The sequence below is a fragment of the Peromyscus californicus genome, unplaced genomic scaffold (genome assembly GCF_007827085.1).
Source record: "Peromyscus californicus insignis strain IS unplaced genomic scaffold, ASM782708v3 Scaffold_4__1_contigs__length_199733344, whole genome shotgun sequence".
NCBI lineage: Eukaryota > Metazoa > Chordata > Mammalia > Rodentia > Cricetidae > Peromyscus > Peromyscus californicus.
The window spans coordinates 190,640,125-190,666,444 of NW_026294562.1; the positions used below are offsets into that span (position 1 = coordinate 190,640,125).

General features: G+C 36.7%; 1 pseudogene; it reads left to right on the forward strand.

Annotated features, from left to right (window-relative positions):
* Window positions 1-4,963: 4,963 nt before the first annotated feature.
* LOC128124261 (vomeronasal type-2 receptor 116-like) lies at window positions 4,964-16,524 on the forward strand (annotated as a pseudogene).
* The last annotated feature ends 9,796 nt before the right edge of the window (window positions 16,525-26,320 follow it).

Below are 26,320 nucleotides of genomic sequence, written 5' to 3' on the forward strand. Positions count from 1 at the left end.
TTCAGGCTTCCTTAAGCTCCAACCTCGTGTGTTGGCTTTACAGGCCTGAGTTGTTTGTAGCACCAGCTTTAAGTGAGTAGCAACAGCTGCATGTAACTGCTTGGGGCTATGGTCAGTCTGGCCTGAGACCAAGCCGACCTGGGCCCCTGTTAGGGAGCCAGTCCACCCAGGCGGGAAACCAGACCTGCCGCCAAGCCAAGCCAAGTGGTTTTCAATGGATTCTTGTCACATTGGGCGCCAAATGTAGATGTAACCAATCGTCTTATTAAATAAGAAGCACAGAACCAATGCAAAGAAGAAAGCCAAGAGGTCAGAGCTAAGAGCTAAAACCTTACCCTTCCTCCTGCAGTGGTCCCACCTCTCCAAAAGAGAGCTACTTCCTGTGTTAAAGTCTTTATAAAGACTTTCGGTTCTGCCTTTTCATTGGTTGTAAACCCAACCACATGACCGCCTCGTCACTGCCCGTCTGTGCAGACCTCCAGGTCTTCTATGATTGGTATTGAGATTAAAGGCATATGTCTCCAATGCTGGCTGTATCCCTGAACACATAGAGATCTGCCTAGCTCTGCCTTCCAAGTGCTGGGATTAAAGGTGTGTGCCACCACCACCCGGCTTTCCTATGACTTGCTAATAGCTCTGACCCCCAGGCAACTTTATTTATTAACATATAAATAACATTTTAGTACAAAATAAAATATCACCATAGAGTTGTGTTGTTTTGATGTTTTCATATCTTTGTACATTTGATTCTGCATTGAAATTTGCATATGTGAGTAGAGTACCAGGTGCATTGTTCTGTATTCCTTCAGTGGATGTTTTTGTAAGTTTAAATACCAGAGGTATATTTGGTTAAGACATATGTCTGTATTCATCTGTGGCTATGGACAGTATCAATACTCAGTTAGCCCATGAATAGGGAATAGACTCCATGGTTTTGAATGGTAATTAGATTTAGACTAGATTGGTCTCAAATGCACAGGGATATACTTTCTCTAGGTCCCGAGTACAGAGATTATGGGCATAAACTACCTCCTCAGTATTGTTCACCTATTTTATGCTTATACTTAGTTGCTTATGTTTATGGGAAGAATAATAACTCCTATGTCTTTCTAGTCATTTAATACCATCTGACCAATAATGAGCAAGTATATATCTTCATTCTGAATAACTCATTCTGAGTTAAATAAAATCTTTTTTCCATGTAGAAATTTTAAAACAGTGGTATATTTATGTATGAAAATGGGGAATTATGTATACATTTTTAAAATAAGAATTATTTTAGAATATTCTTAGTTACCAGACAGTAAAAGTGTCATTGAAAATAAAGTAACCCACAACAGGAATTTGAAATTAGAACTTGTGAAATGTAAACACTAACTCCAGCACACTAAACATTAAGAAACATCAATTCTTCTAAGCTGTTTATTGTCTGACATTATATTACATTTACCTCTTATGTTTTCCTTTAAGAAATTTTATTAATTAGACAGAAACCAAACCACCAGCTCTCATTGGACCAAAAGGTGAGTGACTCTGATCATACCCAGAGAGGCCTGCACCTTGGACCCATCCCTGGGACAAAACCTGTCTCCAGGAACCCCTGACCAACTCTGTCCCAGTTGTCAGTCAGCAGACAGGGCACCTGGGGAAGGCCCCACCCCACAGAGGCCCCCACTGGACCCTGCAACCTCTATGCCCTCCCGCCATACCCATCCACCTGAGAACCCAGCCACTTCCTGAGTCAAGGAAATCAAACCGCCAGCTCTCATTGGACCAAGAGACCCTGCAATCTACATGTCCTGCTCCATACCCATCTGCCTGAGACCCCAGCCACTTCCTAAGGCAGGAAAACCAAACAGCCAGCTCTCATTGGACAAAGACCTCTCATTGGAACAAGAGTAGCCTCCTGAGACAAGGAATCTGCTACCCCTTAGTAGCCCAAGAGTGGCTTTCTGAGATGTAAAATCTGCCACCACTCACTGGACCAAGAGAGTCTTCCTGAAACACAGAATCTGTCAGCTCTGACTGGACCAAGAGCCCTGATAAGACCAAGAGCAGCTCCATGAGTCACAGAATCAACAAGCTTGGGTTGACCCAAGAGCAGCTCCCTGAGACACAGAATCTGCTTGCTCCAGTTAGACAAAGAACTAAGATTGGACGCAGAGGGGCCCACTGAGACACAGACACAAGCACAGAGTGGACCTATAGCAACTCGCTCAGACACAGGCATCACTTATAACTATTAGAGGAGGAGATGAGCAGACATCAAGGCAAAATTATGTACAACAACATAAAGAGCAATATGGCATCACCAGAATCTAGCCCTCCTCCAACAGCAAGACCTAAACATCACAATATAGAAGAAACAGAAGAAAGTGACCTTAAAAATAGCATCATGAAGATGCTAGAGGCCTTTCAACAACAAATGAAAAATGAAATTGAGGAAAAGACAAACAAAAAATTGGAAGAAATCAATAAAGAAATAGAGAAAACAATAAATAAAAAATGGAAGCAATCAATAAATCCCTTAAAAAAGCCAAGAAAACTATTAAAAAGCAATTAACCATGTGTAGCTAAAGTTTTCCTGCCTGGCCCACAGTCAGGACAAATCTCTCTCACCTGCCAGTCCCACAGCCGCTCAAACCTGACCAAGTAAACACAGAGACTTATATTGCTTACAAACTGTATGGCCATGGCAGGCTTCTTGCTAACTGTTCTTACAGCTTAAACTAATCCATTTCCATTAATCTATACCTTGCCACATGGCTCGTGGCTTACTGGCATCTTCACATGCTGTTTCTTATCATGGCGGCTGGCAGTGTCTCTCTGACTCAGCCTTCCACTTCCCAGCTTTATTCTCCTCCTTGTCCCGCCTATACTTCCTGCCTAGCCAGTGGCCAATCAGTGTTTTATTTATTGACTAATTAGCAACACATTTGCCATACAGAACATCCCACAGCAACCATGTGAGAGAAGCAGTTCAAGACCTGAAAAGGGAAATAGAAACAATGAAGAGGACACAAACAGAGGGAATGCTGGAAATAGAAAATCTGAGTAAATGAACAGGAAACACAGACACAAGCATCACCAACAGAATATAAGAGACAGAAGAGAGGATCTCTGGTGTAGAAGATACAATAGAGGAAATGGATTTGTCAATCACAGAAAATACCAATGCCAAAAATGTCATAACACAAAATGTCCAAGAAATCTGGGACACCATGAAAAGACCAAACCTATGAAAAATAGGGATAGAGGAAGGTGAAGGATACCAACTCAAAGGCACAGAAAATATTTTCAACAAGATCATAGAAGAAAACTTTTCCAACTTAAAGAAAGATATTCCTAAGAAGGTACAAAAAGCCTATAGAACACCAAACAGTCTAGACTCCCCCAAACATTCCCCTCACCATATAATAATTAAACAACTAAACCTACAGAAAAAAAATATTAAGAGCAGCAAAGGAAAAAGACCAAGTGACTTATGAAGGCAAACTCATCAGAAAAACACCCAATTTCTCAATGGAGACTTTGAAAGCCAGAAGGACCTGGACAGATGTAATGCAGACACTAAGAGAACATGGATGCCAGCCTACACTAATATACCCAACAAAACTTTCAATCATCATAGACGGAGTGAACAAGACATTCCAAGACAAAACCAGATTTAAACAATACTTATGCACAAATCCTTCCCTACAGAAAGCACTAGAAGGAAAATTCCAACCTAAGGAAGTCAGATACACTCATGAAAACACAGGCAATAGATAACCCCACAGTAGTAAATCCCAAAGAAGAGAAATACACACACACTACCACCAAAAGATAACAGGAACTAAAAATCACTGGTCATTAATATCCCTTAATATCAATGGACTTAATTCATTTATGAAAAGACACAGGCTAACAGAATGCATACGAAAACAAGATCCATCTTTTTACTGCATACAAGAAACACACTTCCGTTTCAAAGATAGACACTACCTCAGAATAAAAGGCTGGGAAAAGTCTTTCCAATCAAACGGTCTTAAGAACCAATGACTCAAAGGCTTGATTCTTGGAGAAATTCAGCAACATAAACAAATCCGTATCCACACTAGCTGAAAGACACACACACACACACACACACACACATATATATATATATATATATATATATATATATATATATATATTTTTTTTTTAAAAATAAATGAGAAATAAAACAGGGGCAAACAACAGACACTGATGAATTCCAGGGAATCATGAGAACATACATTTAAAATCTAGACTCCAAAAAAAATTAGAAAATCTAAAATAAATGTATAAATTTCACAGTATGTCTCCTTACCAAACTTAACTCAAGATCAGATACACAATTTAAATCATCCTCTAACCCCTACTGAAATAGAAGCAGTCGTTATAAGTCTCTCCAGGGAAAGAAAGTTCACAGTCATGTAGTTTTAGGTGAGAATTCAAACAGACTTTCAAAGAAGAGTTAACACCAACACTTCTCAGATGATTCCATAAAGCAGAAACAAAAGAAACATTGCCTAATTCATTATATGACATAGAGTTACCTTGATACCCAGACCACAGAAGGGCCCAATAATGAGAATTACTGTCCGAATTCCCTTGGGAACATCAATGCAAAAATACTCAATGAAATACTTGTAAATCAAACCCATTAACTCATCAAAATGATACAGGGATTGTTCAATATATGAAAATCAATTAATGTAGTGACAATATAATCAAACTGAGTAAAAAGAAATGATCATTTCATAAGATGAAGAAAAGCCTTTGACAAAATCCAACACCACTTCATCATTAAAATCCTGAAGACAATAGAGATAAAACGGACCTACCTCAACATAACCAATGTGATTTACAGCAAGTGCATAGCCAACTATAAAATTTTAGTAATGCTGACTCTTTTATAACCAGTACTTTTACTTCCCCTTCTCAAATTATGAAAGAGAACATGAGTATGAAAGTACCTTCAAATGATTTAGCAAAAAAATGGAAAACCATAGTTAAGTTGGGAGTCCCACCTCACAGTGAGAATGAATAGTTTAAAATCGACCTAATAAATTAAGGAACATGTAGAAGTTGTGGAAATTCCTATGAGTATTTCTAGTATGAATAGAGACTGCAGGCCCCATTGTGATTAGCATATAAGCTAATACAGTCAGTAAATGTAGGAGTATCAATTGGTCCATACATGCCTCTCATGGAATTCTCTGGATGTGCATATGTCAGACTAGCACATAGACTCTTGCTTATTTCAGCATTATTCAGAATATGCAAGATATGGAATAAACTTTAATGCCTCTCAACAGATGAGGTAATACAGATATCAAAAATCTGGTGATATAAATTTCATACATTCCTAGAGATTTGAAATTTTCATTCAATGAATTACCACACTTAAATATATACACAATGATTTACACCTACACTATATACCCCAGTTTTATAGAAGTTTAAGTAAATATCTTCTATGTAATTCATAAATGATTGAAAGCAATGATGAAATTAAACAAATAAGATTATTGGGACCAGAATTTTCTTAGACACATTGGAATTTGGGTGAAAACTCAAAAGATTTAGAAACAGAAAATGGAGTAGTCCTCAACCTGCAAGATTTAAATGGTGTCATTAGCAGAAACTGGGGGTGGAGGAGGAGGTCTTCATGATAACTAAACAGACAGACTCTGGAAATTCAGATTTTTCACAGACTCAAGATATAACAGAGTGTCTGTGTGTGTGTGTATATATATATATATATGTGTGTGTGTGTGGTGTGTGTGTGTGTGTGTGTGTGTGTGTGTGTGTGTGTGTGTGTGTGTGTGTATGTGTGTGTGTCTGACTTTAGAAGTGGGCACAAGTTTGTGTCAATATCTGTCTGTGTGGTTGTTTATATCTGTGAACATTTTCCTGTGTGTATTTGTCTTTGATTTTGCACCTGTGTGGGGCCTGTGTTTGTGTTTTCATATTTTTCTCTTTGTGTGGCCTTTTGGGTGTATATATCTCTCTGTCTACATGTACTTTTATGTTCATATCTGTGTCTTGGCATATATGTGTATGTGTATGTAAATAAATATGAGGCTGTATTATGTATGTATCTCTTTATGGATGTGAATCTCTGTGTGTCTAGCAGGGTGTGTGTGCATGTGTGTGAATGTGTGTGTGTGTGTGTATGGTTCATATCTATATTTATTTTCTGCACATATATTTGTGTTTGTTTGTGGTATTTTCTCTAAGAGAACTAAAATTCTAAGAACATTATGATACTCTTATTTATTCATTAACTTTCACTGGGATTTCTCTCCTATGCACCTTCTATAAAGTTGCCTTTAGCATAAAATCAGAATATGTTTTTTGAATTCAAGGAAGGACATATGCACTGTAGAATGTTGCCTGTTTTAAACTGCACTTTTTTTGAAGAAGAAGATACACTTCACTAATCCTGTTGGAGCCAGAGTGAATATAAACCAAAAAGAACTTCAGGAAGTGTATGACATTTTCCAGATTTGGAATTTTCCATGTGGTCTTGGATTTAAGGTGAAGATAGGAAAGTTTATCCCATATTTTCCACATGGCCAATAGCTCTGTTTATCTGAGTAAATAATAGAAATAGACAGGTAAGACTGAGAAAACTGTACTTATTTCCATTAGACAGCAATTACATTGTTCAGTGGGTCTGTTTGTGCTTCATTGCAACTTAGTTAAGTGAAATATATTGCCATATTAGGACCCAGTTTCTATCCTCCTATGTTATGTTTCTCCTTTTCATTTTTTTGATGTGATATTTTAAATAAATCTTTGAGAATTTCAGACATGCACACAGTTTATCATTTATCATATCAAATCTGTTTATGGTTTTTAATATAAGTATAAACTGGTTTTAACCAATATTTAATATTATTTAAGTAAAGTGAACAATATTCTCTTCATAGTATTCTTATTACTACACAGTGATTTCCTCCCTTATGCTATACCTTGGGCACAGATGTTGAAAAGTTTGAAGCTCATTGTAAGGATACAGTAAAGCCAATATATACAAGACATTAATTTTTATGATATAAATTTGTGTAAGACTTCTTACAGTGATTCCCTAAATTGTCAACAATTCTAACCATACTTGACCTTTTAATAATCCATATTAGGTGTTCTGTCAAATATAACCTCATTTTCTCATTCTTCTTTTGTCTCTTACATGTGTAGGGGTATATTGTTTGCATGTATGTCTGTACAACATGGACATTCCTGCTGCACATGAATGCCAGAAGAGTAATTCAGGTTCCTGGGAACTGTGGAGAGCTTAGTGTCAGTCCTTATAATCAAACTTGGATCCTCTTCATGAGCAACAACTGTAATTGACAGTTGAGCCAACTCTCCAACCATGAATCATAATCTGTAAAAGAAATTGCTCACTAGAGGAACCTTGATTTGGCCCATAATTCTTATTGAGTTCATTCAAACTAATAAGTTTGTGTCTAGTTTCCATCTCTGTATGGAAGGTATTGGTGAATAAAAGCTTGACTTTGAGGAAAATTTGCAAATGAAATAATGCACTGTATGTTCTGGGCATACTTGTAGATGTAAATTCTGATGTGGGTGGCTTTAAAGTATCTAATTCAAACTGACCAACTACAAAGTGGGTTGAATTGTAAAGGAATTAACATCAGGGAATGCTGTTAACTTGACTGAAGTGTTATTCCAGGTAGTTCAGAGAAAATAAAATTTACAGTTAATATCCATCCTCAGTGTGATGAGGAGAGTCATTCTCCTAGAAAATAATACATGAGCTAAAGGTATAGCTATTGTGCTAAATATCCATTCAGAGGACAGCAATGTAATCTCATGTCTCTTCTTACCATTCCTCCCTTGAACATTGCAAAGACATCTATTGGAAGATTTCACAGGATTGAAAACAATTTAACAAGTACTATGCTCCCAGATATGCAAATCTCATCACAGCATGACTGCAAATGTTACAGTCATAGACTTAAATATCAGTTGGTTCAATGACATACTACACAAAGAATTCAAAGAATTACTATAAGACTGTTCCAAAGGAAAGAAAGGAGGAAAGAAAGAAAGAAAGAAGAAAGAAGAAAGAAAGAAAGAAAGAAAGAAAGAAAGAAAGAAAGAAAGAAGAAAGAAAGAAAGAAAGAAGAAAGAAAGAAAGAAAGAAAGAAAGAAAGAAAGAAAGAAAGAAAGAAAGAAAGAAAAGAAATCGGAAGACACAAATCACCTCTGAGAGAATAAAGTAAGGTCAGAAAGAAATCACTGAGTGCACATATAACAAATTGATTGAATAAAGATACAAAATAATGAAAAAATTCAAACTAGAATATGTAAAAGACATGCAAATGAAACAGAATAAAAATATCATTGATAAGTGCTACCTGAATAATGTGTCAGGTTGAACACACAATAACAAAACTTGAAGACGAGGCATAAAAATTAGGAAATTAAAACTATAGTAAAGATGAAACAATAAGAAAGAAAGAAAAACATAGGATACCAAGGGAATATGATTAGAAGATAAAATTTACGTACCATGCACACTAATGAAATCAGCATTATATCCAGTAAAATGCAGCTTTAAATTTCCAAAATGCAATTGTACATGTTGCCATCTATTTACAGATACTATGTTAAAGGAATAAAGTAAGACTGATGTATTTCTAACACTTAGAGACACAACTTCCAAACTGAGTTACTATATGCAGCAAAGTTATCCCTTATAATGAAGGAGACAGAACAGAGTAGAATATTGAATACAATTATAGACATTCATAACCACTGAAACAGCAGTATGAGGAACTCTTGAAGAAATCCTTCACACTCAAAAGCAAAATGAACATAGAAGGTCAAAGAAACATAGAGATAGCACTAGAACACCTGCTGGAAAAAGAACTATTTTAAGTTGTCAAATATTGCAATATCAAAACTAGACAATAATTAACTATTAATATTCTATAATAATTGAATGTTTATTGTCACATTCTCTCATCAAAACACACAAACAATGAAATTGCTTTAAAAATAATCCTGTGGTACCTACATGGTAAAAAAGTAATTTATAAAAATGAAGAAAGCCCCTCTTTAAAAATGAGGGTAATGCACTGCAATGAAGTGTAATAGAAGATAGAACATCAGAGATAATCTCTTTGATAGTCAGGGATAAAGTAATTGTCCACTAAACATCTTCCAGAAAACTCAACAACACATCAGAAAGATCAGTGTTTGAGACAAAGATGCATGGTTCAACATATGCAGATCAGTAAGTCTAATGTACCATATAAATAAACAAAAGGGGAGACTGCAACTGCTCCCTGAGACAGAGCCTGCCAGCACCCTACTGGACTAAGAGGTGAGTCTTTATCTTCATACCCGAACACCCCAGCCCCTAGGCTTTGGGCCCAGGGGCACAACCCTGTGCCCCTACACCCCCACCCATTGCAGTTCCAGTTTCAGGCTAGTCAGGCACAAAGGACAGACTACCAACATCCCCCATCAGACCCTGTAACCCAAGCCACACCTCCCCCAAATCCCACCCACCCTCTGAGACTGCAACTGTTCCCTGAGACAGACCCTGCCAGCACCCAACTGGACTAAGAGGCCAGTTGGCAGGCAGACCTCCTGCAGACAGGTCAGATTACCACCATCTACCACAAGCTAAGACTGCAGCTACTCTCTGAAACAGACCCCACTAGTGCCAGTTGGACTAAGAGCTGCTTCCTAAGACAAAAAGTCCATCAGCATCGACTAGACCAAGAGCTCCCACTGGATCAAGAGTACCAAGAGAGGTTCCCTCAGACCCAGACACCGCTTGTACTAAGTGGAAAAAGAGATGGGTAAACGCCAGTGCAAAAATACAGTCAACACATAAAAACCAATATGGCTCCATCAGAACCTACATCAGCAAGACCTGAACATCCCAACACAGAAGAAACAGAAGATATCTACCATAAAAATGATTTTAAGAAGATATTAGAGATCTTAGAAGAGGAGATGAAAAACTCCCTTAAAGAAATCGAGAAAAAGTCAAATAAATAATGGGAAGAAATCAGTAAATCCCTTAAAAGCCAAGACAAAGAATTAAACAAGTGAGGGAAACAGTTCAAGATTTCGAAACTGAAATGGAGTCAATAAAGAAGACACAAACTGAGGTAATGCTGGAAGTGGAAAACCTGAATAAACAAACAGGAACTACAGATGCAAGTATAACCAACAGAATGCAAGAGATGGAAGAGCGGCTCTCTGGAGTTGAAGATACGGTAGAAGAAATAGATTCATCAGTCAAAGAAAACACTAAAGCCAATGAAGTCATGACCCAAAATGTCCAGGAAATTTGGGACACCACGAAAAGACCAAACCTAAGAATAATAGGGATAGAAGAAGGAAAAGAATACCAACTCAAGGGCGCATAAAATATATTCAACAAAATCATAGAAGAAAACTTTCCCAACCTAAAGAAGGAAATGCCTATAAAAATACAGGAGGGTTACAGAACACCAAATATACTGGATCCTAAAAAATATTCCCCTTGCCACATAATAATAAAACCACTAAACATACAGAATAAAGGAAAAAAATATTAAAAGCTGCAAAGGAAAAAGGCCAAGTAACATATAAAGGCAGACCGATATGAATAACACCTGACTCAATGGAGTCTCCTTCTCAATGGAGACTCTAAAAGCCAGAAAGTCCTGGACAGACGTTATACAGACACTAAGAGAACATGGATGCCAACCCAGATTATTATACTCAGCAAAACTCTCAATCAACATAGACAGAGTAAACAAAATATCCCATGATAAAACCAGATTTAAACAATATCTCTCCACAAATCCAGCCCTACAGAAAGCACTTGAAGGAAAAATTCAATCTAAGGAAGTTAGATACACCCATGAAAACACAGGCAATAGATAGTTCCATACCAACAAATACCAAAGAAGGGAAACATACAACACTATCACCAAAAAATAACAGGAATTAACAGTAACTGGTAGTTAATATCCATCAATATCAATGGTCTCAATTCACATATAAAAAGACACAGGCTAACAGAATGGATGCAAAAACAAAATCCATCCATTTGCTACATGCAAGAAACACACCTCAATTTCAAAGACAGACACCACCTCAGAATAAAATGCTGGGAAAAGACTTTCCAATCAAATGGACTTAAGAAGCAAGCTGGTGTAGCTATCCTAATATCTAATAAAATAGACTTCAAATTAAAATCAACTGAAAGGGATCGGAAAGGACACTACATATTTATCACAGGGAAAATCTGACAAGATGAAGTCTCAATTCTGAATATTTATGCCCCAAACACAAGGGTACCAACATTCGTAAAAGAAACATTACTAAAGCTTAAATTGCACATCAAATTGCATACACTACTAGTGGGAGACTTCAACACCCCACTCTCACCAATGGACAGATCTGACAGACAGAAACTTAACAGAGAAATAAGGGAACTAACAGAAATTATGACTCAAATAGACTTAATAGATATCTACAGAATATTACACTCTAACACAAAAGAATATACCTTCTTTTCAGTACCCCATGGAACTTTCTCCAAAATTGACCACATGCTTGGACGTAAAGCAAATCTCAACAGATAAAAAAAAATTGAAATAACCTCCTGTTTTTTATCAGACCACCATGGATTAATGTTAGATTTCAACAACAACAAAAATCACAGAAAACCTACAATCTCATGGGAACTGAACAATGCCCAATTGAATCACCAATGGGTCAAGGATGATAAAGAGAGAAATTAAAGATTTCCTAGAATTCAATGAAAACCAATGTACAACATACCCAAACTTATTGGACACCATGAAAACAGTGATAAGAGGAAAATTCATAGCTCTAAATGCCCACATAAAGAAGTTGTAGAAATCTCACACTAGTGACTTAACAGCACAACTGAAAGCTCTAAAACAAGAGGAAGCAAATTCACCCAGGAGAAACAGATGCCAGGAAATAATCTAATTGAGAGCTGAAATCAATAAAATAAAAAAAGAGAACAATACAAAGAATCAATGAAACAAAGAGTTGGTTCCTTGAGAAAATCAACAAAATAGATAAGCCCTTATCCAAATTAACCACAAAGCAGAGAGAGAGCATCCAAATTAACAAAATCAGAAGTGAAAGGGGGACATAACAACAGACAATGAGGAAATCCAGAGAATCATCAGGTCATACTTCAAAAACCTGTAATCCACAAAAGATAATATATAGTAATGTTCTCTTTAGTGCTTGTTATAGGCTAGATGTTGGTTAAGCACTTCAAATAGATTATGCCATTTCATGTGGCTCATTTGCTATGCACTGGAGGAGTTTTTAAATTCTCTACTTGTATTGTCCCATTTAACATTCTTTAACTGGAAAATGGGATTCCGTCCTTCTTTGGTAGGTGGGAATTTGACATGCAGAGAGATTGATGGACTTACTGGAAGTTGCATACCTAGAAGGCAGATGCTGCCCAATGTGTGCAGTGCTCATTGTGTTCATGGATTCAGAAAATTCGGCAGCAGTGAATGGCAGTCTGCTCTTTCAATTGGAGCCCGTGCCCTGAAAATGTAATTTCTAATGAGATAAGTGAGTATTTGATGTTGAGGTAAGTCCTTCATGTTGATCATGCTCCCAAAACTCTGCACTGGAATGCTGAGGAGGTCTAAAAGGGAATTGCCCAAATCAAATGTATGACTTTCCTAAGTTAGGCTGTAGCTGAAGTTTCTCTGGTACTGCCTAGCATTCAGACCCTGCAGCCGCTTATAAAATAATCACTCAGAAGCTTATCTTAATTAAAACTGCTTAGCCTTTAGCTCAGGCCTACCACTGACTAACTCTTACATTTAAACTCAGGCCATTTCTGTTAGTCTATATGTTGCCACTTGTTCAGTGGCTTTACCTGTGTTCTATTACATGATGCTCCCTGGGCAGTGGGCTGGTGTCTCCTGACTCAGCCTTCCTCTCCCTACAATTCTCCTCACCTTACCCAGTCTATACTTCCTGCCTGGCTACTGGCCAATCAATGGTTTATTAAACCAGTTTACAAAAGCATTATCCCACACCATTAGGCTTTATAGGAAGATGATCATTAACAATGTCCTATATAAAATTTCTTACGCCTTGACTTACCTCTTGACTCATTGTTAATTCAAGGCAGATCACATTTTTTCTCAAAGACAGTTTTTATAATCAAACTGCAGTATAAGGAAACTCTACACAAGATCTTTCTTAAGGAATAATCCCCTCTAAAATGACATGTAAATCAGCTTCAGGTCATGAACCTTTAAAAATATTTTTATTCTTTCTTTTTGCATGTATGTTTGTGTCCCTACATAAGTTCATGCACATAATTTATGTACAGTATCCCATAGAGAACAGATAGGGCATTGGATCCACTGAACTCTGTCATGTGTGTGCTGAGAACCAAATGCAAGTCTGCTGTGACATTAATGAAGACAGAAAGTAACTACTTGGATAACCATCAGAAACTGCTTACTATGAAACAGAAGATGTACAATATCCAGAGAACTCTTTTCAAAAGTTCAATGTGATTCAAAATGTATGAAAGTGGGGGTACACATCAATATATGAGGTGGAAAATATGAGTAATCTCATATTCAATATTTTTATATACAACACTCAGTTACGATTGTCATAAAGTAATAGAATAAAAAAATGGTTTTGTATGAAAAGCAGTTAGCTACAATTATTCAAAAACTTTTGTCACCCACACAGCTCATGTTTGTCAATGACTATTTCATTTGTATTTGCTAAATACAAATGACAGACAGATAGTTTTAGTCTCATTGGTTTGTAATCCTACAAAATGAAATGAAAGAAGGTAAAGGACGTTTATGACAGTGAAGTGACTCAGAAGTTAAAACTCTTGCAACTAAAGTTGGTGGCCTAAGTTCATTCCCAGGACCCCTGTAGTAGGTAGATGTAGCCAAATCCTAAAAGTGTTCTTCTGACTGCATGTACTCCCATATACAACATTCACCAAATTAATTAAACTAAATGCAATGAGCTTGTTTTAAATGTACATTAAGAATAAAGGGTGTTTACAAAAATAAATGTGACAAAATTGAATAAAAATATTTTTATCATTACTTTCTGCATATATATGTAAGATGGGTGATTATGCCTGCACAACTGCAAATGCAGGTGAGAGGCATCCAATGTTCCTGTAGTTAGAGTGACTGGCAGTTATGAGAGACCTGATATGAGTGCTGGGGAATGAACTCAAGTCATATGCTAGAACAGTACATCCCACAACTGAGCCTACCTTCAGGGTCCTTAAATAAATTAACTAATTACCTGTCCCCTAAAATGCATTGTTCTGGATAATAATACATAAACTCTTGAAAACACATCATCACTTGTGCAATTATCCAATGATTAAACTCAATTAAAATCTTATTTCTTACAGTTGACACAGTGGAAATTACAATTAATGAATGGTATGCTAAATTGCTAAACACAAACATTCTGTGTTACCACTCTTGCTTAAAAACCTTGTGTTATCTTGCTCATATTGCTTATCAGTATCTACCTCACTTTGAGTACAGTCATAGAGTCTGGTTCTCACAGAGATGGAAATTAGGAAAGGAGGAAATTTCTGTTTGCTTCCAAAGGTAATTGAATTAAGACATAGAATGCTTTAGTGCTATGTATGTACATACGTTCCTAATTTTGTGATATGGTTCTTGTTTCTGGCAAACAAAACTGTGGAGATTAGTGTCCCTTCTATCAGATGAAGACATAAATAAAGCATATTTATTTCTATTTATTGCGGTTTTCAAACATTAATATTAAATTTATAAAATAGTCACCTTTCACTCTGACCCTCCTACTTCCCACATATCAAGTCAGTTACTGCCAAATTCATGAGCTTTTTTGTCACTTTTATAAGAACATATATATATAAACATATCTTACTTATCTGATTTAGTGTTTCTTGTATGTCAATGTGTTAGGGCTGGGAATTTCAAACTAGAATATATATCACAGATCTTATCCCAGTAGAAGACACCACCTCCATCTTTCAAAGGACAGCATGCATAAAAGAGACAAAGACTTCAGGAGGCACTGAACCCAAGAGATCTGTAATTTTAAAAAACACTAAAAAAAACTGTAGTTAATTAATTTAGCTACTGTGATTTCACCAATATAAGTCATTTCATCATATAATCTAGGATGTACTAAAAATATCTGATTTTTATGATAAATCACCTCATAAATACACTTAAACAGACAAAACAAGTGATTCTCTGATTTCATTCCCCATAAAGATCATGAGCATTGTGTGTAACTGAAAGTTCTCTTGTGCCCACCCGACTCCTGTGTCCTCGAGGTCCTGCAACCACTCAGACCCAAATGAACACACCAATCAGAGCAACACATTCACAGCATACAGAGTGCTATCACCCATCAATTGTGAAATGGAATTATTTTTGTTCAGCAACATTGTTTCATTGCATCCTCAGCAACACAATGAAGATATTACAAAGGTCCTTCAACACACATCATTGAAATGTACTGTCAATAAAAATGCTAAAGCTGAACTACCCATACTACCTTTTCTCCATCAGATGTGGATCAGTGTGTGAAGTGTCTAGAGGACCATTATGCCAACACAGACCACAACCAGTGCATTGAAAAATTTGCAATCTTTATGACCTATGAAAACCCCCTGGAGTCAATTCTTGCCTTAATGGCTTTGTGCTCCTCTGTATGCACAGCTTTAGTTCTTGTGGTCTTTGTCAAACACCATGACACTCTCACTGTGAAGGCCAATAACCAGAATCTCAGATATATCTTACTCATCTCACTCATTTTTTTGTTTCCTGTGCTCCTTGCTATTCATTGGCCATGCCAACTCAGCTACCTGCATGCTGAAGCAAATCACATTGGAGTTGTATTCAGTGTGGCTGTTTCCACTGTGTTGGCCAAAACAATTACTGTGCTTCTAGCTTTCAAAGTCACAGTCCCTTGGAAAAGGATGAGGTACTTCTTGGTTTCAGGGGTATCCAACTCCATCATTACCACCCACACACTCACTCAAATTATTCTCTGTGCAATCTGGTTGCTAGTTTCTCCTCCCTCTATTGACATTGATGCACATCCTGAACATAATCATATCATAATCTTGTGTGTCTAGGGCTCAGTTACTGCATTCTATTGTATCTTGGGATACCATGGCTCCCTTGCCTTTGGGAGTCCCCTTGTGGCTTTCTTGGCCAGGAATATACCAGACACATTCAATGAAGCCAAGTTGCTGATATTTAGCATGCTGTTGTTCTGCCTTAAAGGGTCAACTTTCTCCCTGTCTACTACAGCACCAAGGGCAAGATCCTGGTGTCTGGGGAGGTCTTTTCCATCTTGGCCCCCAGTGCAGGCTTTATAGAATGCATTTTTATCCCCAAGTGCTACATAATTTTGTTAAGACCAGAAAGAAATTCTCTTCAAATTTTAAAGAAGAAAACATCTTCCTGAATGCACACCATAAATTGTAAATGATAACTGTAATGTTGGTGCAGAACCATCTATATGTACACAATGCAAGATGTGTGCATTATCTAATGACTCAATTTTTCTTCTAATAAAGATGTTAAGAAGTGTCATGTATACCACCTTTTTATACATGCTCTATCATAATCTTCCACTCAGCCACTTATTTTACAAGACCTGGCTGTTGGACATCAGTGCAGAACAGAAATTCTTTTGTTTCTGTAGTATACAATAACATTTAAATTTAACTGGGAGTCCTTCTTTTGATGTCTGAGTGAATGTGTGCCTTTAACAGCAGCAGAGTGCAGAGACTAAAAACATTGTGCTGTTTACACACACACACACACACACACACACACACACACACACACACACACACACACAACACCCTACCTAATCTCCCTCACAGATCCACTATGCCTCCATTTCTCTTACAAAAGGAGAAGGACTCCAAAAGACAAGAAACAAAGTTGACAAAACAATATAGAGTAAGACAAGGCAAAGAACGTTTCTTTAACTGCTTCTCAGCAATTGTAGTTTCCTGTTTTGATAATTTTCTATATAGATCTGTATACTGTTTTTCAATTGTGTTATTTAGTTATAATATCTATTTTCTTAAAGTCTTCATAAATTTTGGATATTAGTCCTCTACCAAATATAGAGTTGGTAAAAATCTTTTCCATTTTGTAGGCTGATGTCCTTTGCCTTAAAGGAGCTTTTCAGTTTCATGAAGCCCTATTTATTAATTATTGGTTTTAGTGCATGCACTAATGGTGCTTTTTCCAGAAATTCTTCTCTTATTCCAATGAGTTCAAGGCTATCCCCCATTTTCTTGTCTGCCAGGTTCAGGGTATCTGTTTTTTGGTGATATTTTTGATAAATTTGGATTTGAGTTTTGTGCAGGGTGAGCAGTATGAATCTATTTGGGTTTTTCTGTAAGTAGACTGCCAGTCATCCCATCACCATTTTTTGAAGATACAGTATGATTTCAATTCTGTATTTCTGTCTTTTTTATCAAAATCAGATGTCCATAGGTTTATGAATTTATATCTAGGACTTCAATTCTATTCCTGTGTTCAACATAGCTAAACCTGATTAATGCTGTTTAAAGCAAGTCCATGGCCAACATTAAAAAATTAGTAGGCTGATATCTTTATAACCAGTGTTGGATTTTAAATTCAATTTTTTCAAATTGTGAAAGACAACATGAGCACAAAATATACATAATTGTTTTAGCTATTAAAATGAAAAGCCATAGTTAAGATGGTAATCCCTTATCACTGTGAGAAAGGATGGACAAAATATTACCAAATAAATTAATAAGCATGTAGGAATCCTATTTCAGTCAGTAAACATAGGACTACATTATGGTTCAACCACATCTCTCATGGAACCTTCTGAAAATACATAAGTAAGTGTAGATAACAAATACTTGTCTGCCAATATTTATTTCATTGTTATTCAGAATATTTTAGATATGGAAGCACACTTGATGCTTGTCCACAGATGAGGAAATTAAAAGAAATCAGCTAAAATTTTGTAATTTTATTTTCATATGAAGAAGATTCATTACTGCTATTTGCAATGCATTCTTAGAATTTTGAAAGTTTTTTTCCCATGAATTACCACACATAAATATATACACAGTGATTTTTAACTATACCATATACATGGATTTTAAAGAAGTTTAAATAAATAGATTCTATGTAATTCCTAAATGACTGAAAATTATGAAGCTTTACAAATAAGATTATTGGGTCCAGACTTCTCTAGACATAATATAATTCAGAGGAAAGCCACATAGGTTTTATTTAGATATAATCGAGTTGTCTTCAGCCTGCAAGAATTAAATGATGTCATTAGCAGGAATTGGGGATGAATTAGGAGGTCATCATGTTACCTAAACAGATGGTCTCTAGAAATTCAGACTTTTCAGACTCCAGATATAATTGTGTGTGTGGTGTGTTTATTTGTATGATTGTGAGTTTATGTGTGCATGTGTGTGTGTGTGTGTGTACATGCATGAAAACAATTAAAGTAGGAGAGGAATTATTTGAGAATTTAAGGCCTTAAGGAAGTAGTGATTAGGAACCATGTGAAGTCAGGATAAAGGAAATATCAGTCTGGTCTTATTAATTCAATTTCCTCAAACACATCATGAAGTCAGAAGGAAACTTCTTACATTGAGGAAAGGAATGAATAGTAAGATGAGCAACTGATGTGGGTGAGAGGGGGGAAATACCAACAAAAGACATGCTACACATATGTGAATTGCCAGAATAAAATCCTTTATGCTGCACATTAATTTTAAAAAATAATAATTATACCACACTAAACAAAGCTGGATACAACACTGAAAATGAACAAGTGGAATTTTTATTTTCCTGCTCCATGAAATGTGAATTTTCCGTCTTCCTATGAAAGACTCTTCTAGTCACATGGTTCTATTCACACATCTTAGGCCCCCAGGATAGCTCATCAAAAAACCAGAGGTCATGCACTATTTAAATATTTATTATTAAATGGACAATCAGAGAACATGAAAACACTAGCCCTATGTGCCTCATCTCAAATACTAAATAGGAACATCATCAACCACAGCAAAAACTTGCCATACTTTTGTTCTGCTTTCACTGTAGACCATATCCACTGAAACAGTCTCATCAGCCCACACTCATCGGAACACTCTCACTGGCAGGGCAGGTTCTAGAATGCAAACAAAAACAGAGGTCTAGGAAAATGTTATAAGAATGATTTTCACATTAAACAAAGGGTCACTTGCCATTTTCTATTTGCTTCTAAGATACTCAAAACAGGCTTCTTCACAACCACCACTGGCCTGTAAAATGAGCAACAACAACTTTAAAGATAAAGCAGAAGAACTGGTCAACACAAGGATTTGAACTATTAGAACTGAGGTTTGGTGATGAAGATGATGTTTTAGAAATCAAATATTTACTTCATCTTCTCTTTTTTGCATTTCTTTTATTTATTTTATTTTATTTTATTTTACAATATAATTTAATTCTACATATCAGCCACGGATTCCCTTGTTCTCCCCCCTCTTGCCCCCCTCCCCTTCCCCCCAGCCCACCCCCTATTCCCATCTCCTCCAGGGCAAAGACTTCCCCGAGGATTGAGATCAACCTGGTAGACTCAGTCCAGTCTTCTCTTTAATAATGATTGGTTTGGAGGATCAGTGAGAGATCTTATTTAGTATTTGATGTGTAGGACAGAAGATTTCTATGGATCTTGTTGAATATCTAAAAAAAAACTTTTTTGTGATCTACCTGTAACAGTGCCTCTATGATGAGCTGGATATATATATATATATATATATATATATATATATATATATATATATAGAGAGAGAGAGAGAGAGAGAGAGAGAGAGAGAGAGAGAGAGAGAGAACAACAGGATTCAGGAAATTTTGAAATTTTGCCTGATTATTTGTTCTCAATACAGTGGAAGCACAGAATTTGGTTAGATATTCTGTAACTGTTACTGGTGTAGCATAGGTTCCACTGTGCATGCTGTGTGGAACTCAATTACTCTAAAAATGGAGCTGTTTTTCCCTGACAGGGACTTCATAATACAATTCCCAGTGTGTAACAGGAAATGATGTCTTTGTGAGTCTTTCCTGAATCATTATGGTAGGTCTCAATGTGAAACATCTGCAAAATCTACTGACATAATTTCTAAAGGCATTAAAACAAACAGATTGTTTAAAGAGTCCTGGGATCATATTTTCCCAAAATGTCATCCTCCAAAGATCTTTAATTTTCACAACTATGAGTGATGTCATGAAACTAGCTGAACACCCTCATACATATTAATCAACCAAATTTAATTACATGAACATCAGATGCAGAGCCCCAGGAAGAGAGTGTCCAAGATACCTACACTGGGGAGAGGAACCACCTGGAAAAAAAGGAATCATGACTTACAAGTAAACTCTCCTTTGGCTACAGAGAAAAAGCAGGTGGGAATATGTGTGCCTTTATAATGTGCTAATCTTAATAGCACTTCACAATGCACACTGACCAGGCTTCAAGTAGGACAAAGATGTTCACTTTGATTTTTCTGTTCTTGCTCCTGAACATTCCACTTCCTGTGTCCAGTTTCATTCATCCCAGATGCTTTTGGAGAATGAAGCAGAATAACGATAAAGATGGAGATTTGTTGACAGGTTGTATCTTCATCCTTTTAAGAGTGCAGTGGCCTGTGGAGAAAGATTATTTCAACCACATTCTTAATACACAGTAAGTTCCTTTATATTTTCTATGTAAATGCCATCATGAATATTTCATTGGGGGTAGGATTATGAGAGTTAGAGCAATGCTTTGAATATTTGGCCTGATACCCAATCTGAAAACTAAGAAATGACCTCAAGTTCTTTTAGAGACTCTGTGCTAATTTTCTACTTTTAATTTGTCGAGAGAGTGTTCTATTATTCTATGAGTTATTCTACTACTTAAAAGGCTGGAAGCTGAGCAAAGGAAGGACTCTTTATCTTGTTCCATCACATATAGCCCTCCTCTTCACAGTTTCCATGGCACAGTAGCTGGTGGTGTATTACTGAAGGAAACACCACACTATTCAAAAGTATCATTCTAAATGAGTGTAAGTAAATGACTGTCAAATAGTCTGTGATGACCCTTAGATCATTATGTCGCTCCTAATGCCTGTACTAGGACAACTAATATTTACAGCAACCCTAGCTCCAGAGACTTTTTGCATGTACATTCAGTTACACTCTCAGATGCTCTGCATGTGGTCACATTGTGCCTTCTAAAGCTGCATCAAGAATGAAGTAGAAGACCTGTCCACTGTGAACTTCATATATGTTCCTGTTTCTCCATACTTCACTTATATATGTGTAACTATTAGACTTTGATTTCAAAGTCTAGTTCTTCACTCTCTCTATAGAGTAAAGAAGGAATGTGTGAACTCTAAAAGATATATTTGCATTCTTTGAAGTGTAAAGCTTTCACTAACGTGGTGACTGTTTACTCTCTTTGTCACTTCCCTGAGTAAGAGCTGTGGCATGTGGTACTTGGCAGGACTTGAGAACAGCTACCTACCAGTTCATCTTTGCCATTATTTAAGAGGAATGTGTCTCTTCCCTTTGTGTCTAAGCTGTTTATTCTCTGACACTTATATCACACTAACCTCTTACGTTTCTCTTTCTGTAGTTTTACTAATTATAGCTACATATTTTACCAATTTGGGCACAATACACATTTTAATTTTGTGTATTGCTGATAGTTGTTTTCAAACATAGCTCTTTAGTCTGGTAGGCTACTCTAACAGCTCAAGGCATTCATGTTTCTTAATGTTTAGTGTGCAGGAGTTAGTGTTTGAGATTCGTAAGTTATATCCTCAAGTTCCTGTTAACTGCTGCACTTAATCTCTGCATTCAGGAAAGAGCAGGTGCATTTCTGTGAATTTGAGGCCAGTCCATTTTAAAGCCAAATGTCATTCAAAACTATGGAATCCATGGCTTTTTTATGGCCTCAAGGAGTATTTCTCATGTCCATACACACAGATGCATTTATTTACCAAATATACTCTGCTATTTAAATTTACTTAAAAATAAATCTTCTGAAAAAACATTTTGTGCCTGCAACAGATAAACCAGAAGGAAAAAAAAGAATAAGATGAGGATGGACATGAGGGAGTATGTTAACTATATTGTCTACTAATTACAATTAATTATAAGCACAAGAGCTAAACGTTGACCCAGAAACACTACTGAGCACTTACCAGTCATGCTTTGAATGCCTTATCCAATTCAGTTTGTTTCCTTAAAATTACCAGAAACTTTGCTCAATCATTACATGTATTTTTCATAGTGTTCAAAAATTTTAAAATGAATTCATATTCAGGTTTACTGTTTGGTCAAGGCTATGTCCTTGTATTTACCTTCAGAGCAAGCACTCAAAATCTAAAGATGGACAGCCCTCTCTGAAAAATGCAGTCTTATCTTGTTTATGTGAGATGCACTCTCATGAACTTTTAAAGCTTTTGCAAGCTTCTACCTTCTTATTTAATCCCAACCTCACAACACAGCAGATTTGTTTCAATCATACTAGATGGTTGAGAATACTGACCAATACAAGATGATTGTCACTCTAACTACAAAAGATCATCTCTAGATTTTTGACCACAATAAACACTAATTGGATTGGGCTGGCCATCTCAGACAATGATCAGGCTAATCAATTTCCCTCACATTTGAGAACAGAGATAGAAAAATACAATCTGCTTCACCTTTGTGAGCATGATCCTAGGCAACATGCATTTATGCATACCAAGAGTTGAAGTGTATTATAACCAAACCACGACATCATCCACAATTGTAGTTATCATTTATGGTGACATGGACAGTACTCGAGGGGTGAACTTTAGAATGTGGCAATTTCCAGGTATACACAGAATATGGGTCCCAAACTCACAGTGGGATGATACTACACATAAGATAGACTTCACACTTGACTGATTCCTTGGGACTCTAGCTTTCACACACCACTCTAGACAGAAGTTTTCCTGTGTCCTGCAGCTGCTTGGTCACAAACAAACACACAGAGGCTTAGCAAACTCCCATAAAACACCACCATGCGGAGATTTCTGGTTTTAAATTTTTTTGTCCAGATATTGGCTCATCTCAAACACTCAGATAAATACCTGGCAAGGCTGGGTGGATAAAATTGAAATGTGAAGTCTCAGCATCTAAGTCTAAGGCACTGAAGAACTGCTCATCCAATGCCTCATTACAATGGCTAGTGTTCCAGACTTTCAATGTGGCCTTTATTGAGGGCAGTTATGATGTATACAATGCTGTGTATGCTGTGGCCCCTGATCTGTATGAGATGCTTCTTCAACAAGAAGATAATCAGTCAATGGACAAAGGAAAAAAAATATGTTAACTGCTTGAAGGTAGTGTTTCCTGTATTGGATGATATTTAGTGTCATCAATGTCATAGTGCTTAAAAATCTCTTAGATGCTCAAATCTACTGTATTAAAAATATTCATGAAATAGATTTCTAAACATTTTTCTTGCTGTGGAAGGAAATCTAGGCATTGCTATAAATCTCTAATGCAAAAGAGAATTAAGTGGAGGAAACAATTTATCAAGGAAAATCAGTGATTATGTTACAAACACCTGAATATCTTCACTTCATCCTAATACTGAAAACATATCAGTCCTTAGTCATTAATGCTTTCCATGTTGAGAAAATTAGCCTTCATTTATTAATTCTCAAATATGTTCTAATCAGTGTAGGAGATGGTTTTCACAAGTGTCCTTAGCTGATTCTGCTCCCACTCTAAGCTCTGGGAACTCACTTAAATCTAGGAGAGTAATTACATAAGAAATTTGCTAAGATTCTTTTTGATACATACATGCATGTTTGTGTATGTGAATGGATGTTCTCACTGTGCATGGATGTTTGTTAGTGTGTTTCTGTGTATCTATGTATGTATCTGTGTTGCTTTATATACGTGTGTGTTTCTGCCTAGCTGCATAGCTATCTGCCTATTTGTAGAAGTGATCATAAATTTGCCTTATGGCAATGTCTTTCTGTATGAGTGTTTGCTTTTGTGTGTATCTTTATGTGAGTATTAGTTAGTGCATGGGTCTGTATGTGCCTCTGTGTGTGTTTTGCATGTTTCTGTGTATGTTCTTGCACATACATATGTCTGTGTTGCCGTGCATGTGTCTGTTTGTATTGTATGTCTTGGATGTGGGCATAAATTTTTCTGTGTCAATGTCTCTCTGTGTAGTTGTTTGTATGTGCATCTCTCTCACTCTGCGTGTATTTCTGAGACTATGCATGTTTGTGTGGGCCTGTGGATGTGTTTTGTGTGTTTAACTTTCTTTGTGTCTGTTTGTAGGTATATGTCTTTCTGTCTATGTGTGCTAGTAAGTTTATCTGTGTGTCTGGGCATGTACCTGAGTGTGTAGAAATGAGTATGTAGCTGTATTATTTGTGTATATGTCTATGGATGTCAGTATGTCTGTGTGTAGCAGTGGATGTGTGTGTGTGTGTGTGTGTGTGTGTGTGTGTGTGTGTGTGTGTGTGTGTGTGTATGTGTGTTGTAGCATGAATCTTAGAGAGTCTTATTAATAAAATCAAACCTGAGGCCAGTTATTGGGGTCAATGCTGGTAGATCAGAGAGACAGAACAAGCCACAGCTATCTCACATTGCCAGTTCCTCAGCTGGTCCTGTTTCCTCAGACTGGAAGCTTCTGTGTCCTCATCCCAATGGCTCTCAGCTGAACTGCTGCTCGAAGCCTGAATGCTTAACCAGCCAAATGCTTCTAGTTTCTGGTCCTCACGCTTTATAAACCTTTCTGCTTTCTACCACCACTCCCTGGGATTAAAGGCTGCTTTCTGGGATTAAAGGTGTGAGTCACCATGCCTGGCTCTTTCCAATGCAGCCTTGAACTCACAGAGATCCAGAGGGATTTCTGTCTCTGGAATGCTAGGATTAAAGGCGTGTGCTAACATTTTCTAGCCTAAGTATCTTGTGACTTTTTTGTTCTCTGACCCCAGATAAGTTTATTAAGGTACACAATATTTTGGGGAACACAATACCACCACAGTGTGTGTGTGTGTGTGTGTGTGTGTGTGTGTGTGTGTGTGTGTGTGTGTAAGTCAGAGGACAGCTTGTAGGAGTCAGTCCTCTCCTCCTACCGCGTGGATTTGTTTATGTTGTTGAATTTCTCCAAGAATCAAGCCTTTGAGTCATTGGTTCTTAAGACCATTTGATTAGAAAGACTTTTCCCAGCCTTTTATTTTGAGGTAGTGTCTATCTTTGAAACTGAGGTGTGTTTCTTGTATGCAGTAGAAAGATGGGTCTTGTTTTTGTATGTATTCTGTTAGCTTGTGTCTTTTCACAGGTGAATTAAGTCCATTGATATTAAGGGATATTAATGACCAGTGACTGTTAGTTCCTGTTATCTTTTGGTGATAGTGTATTTGTATTTCTCTTCTTTGGGATTTACTACTGTGGGGTTATCTATTCCCTGATTTTTCATGGGTGTATCTGAGTTCCTTATGTTGGAATTTTCCTTCTAGTGCTTTCTGTAGGGCTGGATTTGTGGGTAGGTATTGTTTAAATCCAGTTTTGTCTTGGAATGTCTTGTTTACTCCATCTATGACGATTGAAAGTTTTGCTGGGTATATTAGTCTAGGACTTAACTGATGTCATGACTCAAATGGACTTAAACGATATCTACAGAACATTCCATCCTAACAAAAAGAATAATTTCATTATTCTTGTTTTGATCCAATAGTCATTAATTAGAGAGCCGTTCATTTTCAATGAGTTTGAAAGCTTTTTTTTCTCTTATTGTTGAAGTTTAGGTTTAATCTGTGGTAGTCTGTTAGGATGCAAGGGTTGTTTCAATATTCTTTCATTGTTTGAAACTTGCTTTGTGACCAAATATTTGGTCAAATTTGGAAAAAGTTCCATGAGGTCCTGAAAAGAAGAAATATTCTTTTGTGTTTGAGTGCAATGTTCTGCAGATATGTGTTAGGTTTTTCGTTTATAAAGTCTGTTGGCATGAGAATTACTCTGCTTTGCTTTTGTCTGGATGACTTGTCTTTTGGAGAGAGTGGAATATTGAAATCTCCTACTATCAATGTCTAAGAGGCAATGTGTGATTTAAGCTTTAGTTATGTTTCTTTTTCTTTCATTTTAAGTTATGTTTCTTTTAATGATATGAGTGAACTTGCATTTAGAGAATAGATGTTGAGAAGTGAAATTTTATC